This window comes from Pterocles gutturalis, unplaced genomic scaffold (genome assembly GCF_000699245.1).
Source record: "Pterocles gutturalis isolate BGI_N339 unplaced genomic scaffold, ASM69924v1 scaffold16736, whole genome shotgun sequence".
NCBI lineage: Eukaryota > Metazoa > Chordata > Aves > Pterocliformes > Pteroclidae > Pterocles > Pterocles gutturalis.
In genome coordinates, this window is record NW_010098161.1 from 29,276 (window position 1) to 32,298 (window position 3,023).

At 47.1% G+C, this 3,023-nt stretch overlaps 1 protein-coding gene across 1 annotated transcript in view; it reads left to right on the forward strand.

Annotated features, from left to right (window-relative positions):
* The window catches only part of LOC104472355 (muscleblind-like protein 3), a gene marked incomplete at its 3' end in the record, with an annotated part of 47,524 nt that overhangs the window by 28,465 nt on the left and 16,036 nt on the right, over positions 1 to 3,023 (forward strand). The gene's annotated exons all lie outside the window — the stretch shown is intronic.

Consider the following 3,023-nt stretch of genomic DNA (forward strand, 5'->3'; position numbering starts at 1 on the left):
GGCGTCCCTTCATGATGGTGCTCTGCCACTATACCGGGGCATTTCCCCAGTCGGGTGTGTTCCTCCTGTCTTGTGAAGGCTTTTCCGCATTCACCCTCACCCTGGTCATCCTGTGCGTTAGCAGCTTTATCTTCGTCCTGACATGTAAGCTATGAAAATGCTGTTTATTCTTCCCATTTTGAAGATCGGAAACTGAGGCAGAAGAGAAAATGGGACACAAAAAATCTTTAGTTGCTCTGCGCCTTAAGCTCTAATCTGCTTAATTTTTGGACCTCTTTTTGTGGAATTTGAAAGTACGTGCGCATCGGAAGGAAATCCTGAATTCTCACTAAATGGTAGCACTGGTGTCCTAGCCCTGTACCAAAAGCAAACCTTTCCTGTTTAGGGTTTTCCTCTGTGGGGAATTCATAGTGGACGCTCTTTGGCTGGCTATTCAAAACATCTTTGGGATTTCCTCTTTGGAAAGTTTCCATCTTCCCATTTTGCAGTCTTGCAGGTCCAGTTCACTCTTGTAATTCGACTCCTGCCTTTTAAATTGCCTCTGAGACTAAATCTGTTGGTTTGTCTGGTTAGTGCTCTCATTTCAGAGCTAACCTTATCTGATGAGAAAGGTCCCTGGTTTCTAAATTGTGCCATGAGGGAGACATGAGCAAAGAAGAAAAATAAAAATTTATTCTGCACTGACTGCTCCCTTCTTGCTTTCCCACACGTTACTCAGAGTAAATGAGCTCTTGGTTTAATTCCAAAAAACACCAATTTCAGGACAAACAAGAGATTGCTCTTTCACCTGCCTTAGATTTCCTGAAGATGATGCCAGTGGAAGCAGGCTTTGAGAATTTTTTTCTCTCTCTAAATGAGAAGGGTGGGGCCTCCTTCTGGCTACACATGAAATTCTTCAAAGCAGAAAGTATTATATCAGATGCAGCAGCAGAACAAGTCCCATGTGATCAGAAAGCTGATCAACGGGATGCCTGCTTAATTGGGATGCTTACCAGAGATGAGATTTGGAACAGCGTACTTAATAGCTCCAAACAATAGCTGAATGCTTAGACATTTTAAAGTGCATTTTCACCACAGAAGCTACCCTGTAAAAAAAGAAAAAGCAAAACAACAGCAATAAGAAAACCCCAAAACCAGCACTTGACATAACAGCTTTTCACCACACTTCCCGAAATGGCATTGAATTTATCTGTCAGATAAATTCACCGCCAGATCTTCTTGCACCACCACTGACATCCAGCAAGAGCTAATCTTCCTGTTGAACCAAGAGCCAGGACCCTGATGATGGCTTTTAATGAAGGTGCTGCTTGAAGAAGAACCGTGTCCCAGGTGGGCTGCCTGCTGCACGTGGCTCACAGAAGCCTGCTAGGTGTGAATTAACGGTTGCTAGCGTGAGCTTATTTCTCTGAAGTCTCTGGTTGCTCTCTGATGTTGCTGCTAACCATCCGTGCAAAGCTGAGAATCACATGAATGTTTTGCGCCCATGATGCGGTTTTAGAGAGACTGCTTCGTACAGCACTTTAAAACAAGGCAGGCAAGGACACAGAGCAGTGTATTTGCTCAGCATGGTGTATTTGTCTGGGGGAGACCTTGGAGAAACTATGTAGGTGCCAAATAGGAAGACTCTAGTAAAGTTTTGACTTTTGAAAGTCCAAATTCACCTTGGCTGCTCGCTTTAGTTGAGCTGTGCTGGAAGCTCTCTGGGCTGGTTTAGCACTTCTGACTCTGCAAGACTGCATAAAAGTCAGGTTGAAGGTGGACAGAGCCGGGCTCTGGCATTGGTACAGAGAGCCATTTTGGTCAATGCTGTGTCTGTTTTCTCAGATCTGGTAACTGAGTCATGTGTGAGCCAAAGCAAGGCCAACCTTGTGTGCTCCAGTGCTGCACCCTGGGCCTGATCCATACCCTCTCCATTCTGCTTTATCCCTTTGCAGCAGTGCAAGACAGGCTTCTGGAACTGGCCATGGAGGTGCTTCAGCACCGGCTCCGAATTGAGCTGATGGAGCAGGGCAGTGGCTTGCATGGTGCTGCCCTGTCAGCTGTGTCTGAACAGGCGGTTAGATGTAGCGCGGCAGTTGACACACCTGCCTCCGCTCCTGCCCTGCTGCTGCCTCTGGGATGTTGTTTCCCCTCTCTGAGCTCTCTTTGTTTTCAGGCGCTTCATCTTTTCTTCCTGTCAAGCTCTTTGTAGCCAGGACTACCTTGACAGCTCAGAATCACTCCTACCCCTGAAGACAACACAGACTTTAACCCAGACCTGTGTCCCCTCCTGGGGCAGCGGGCCGTTGCTGCTGCCCCTTGGTGCTGATGAAGGGGTAGAGCAGAGGGTGACCAGCTTGCTTGGCCAGTGATGCTTGGAACAAGTGCTGGAGCAGATTTCAACAGGTGCTTTGGGCATGCATTTGTTCCATGCAGCAAAAACCAGATCTGTATCTCAGCCTCTAGTCAAAGGCGCACTAGGAATGAATAAACACACCTACCCTGGCCCACCCGGGAAGCGGCATCTGCCAAGAGACAGTGCTGTGGGGTATTAACACCCGACTTTGACGCTACAGCAGCCCACAAGTGAAATATCCTTTGAGCTAGGAACATGTCTTTGTGGTCAGACTGGGGAAACGAGCATGTGTGGTGGTAGGTAGCTGGATACTTTGTCCGGTTGGTTTCAGTCCAGTGTGCTCAGACTTAATGTTAGAGGGATGCTTTTACAGCCAGCCCCATGCAGTTGTATTGGAGGGGAACACAGGTTTTTGCTTTTTCTGCACAGCATCAGTTGTGTTTCCAATATTGGGTCTTTCAGCCTTGTCAGTACAAGATCTTTATCTTCTACATTTCTATCACCAGACTGTAATAAAAACTGATGCTGTTTTGTGTGTGCTTTCTGTGTGTAGCTACTCAGCAGCGACCTGTCTCCCCTCCTTCAGGCCATCAACACCTCTGTATTTGTACTGGGTCTCTCATTCTCAGGCTTTCCCTTTTTAGGGGCTGAGGTAACTCAGAATCAACACTTCCCAGCTGAGACAGAA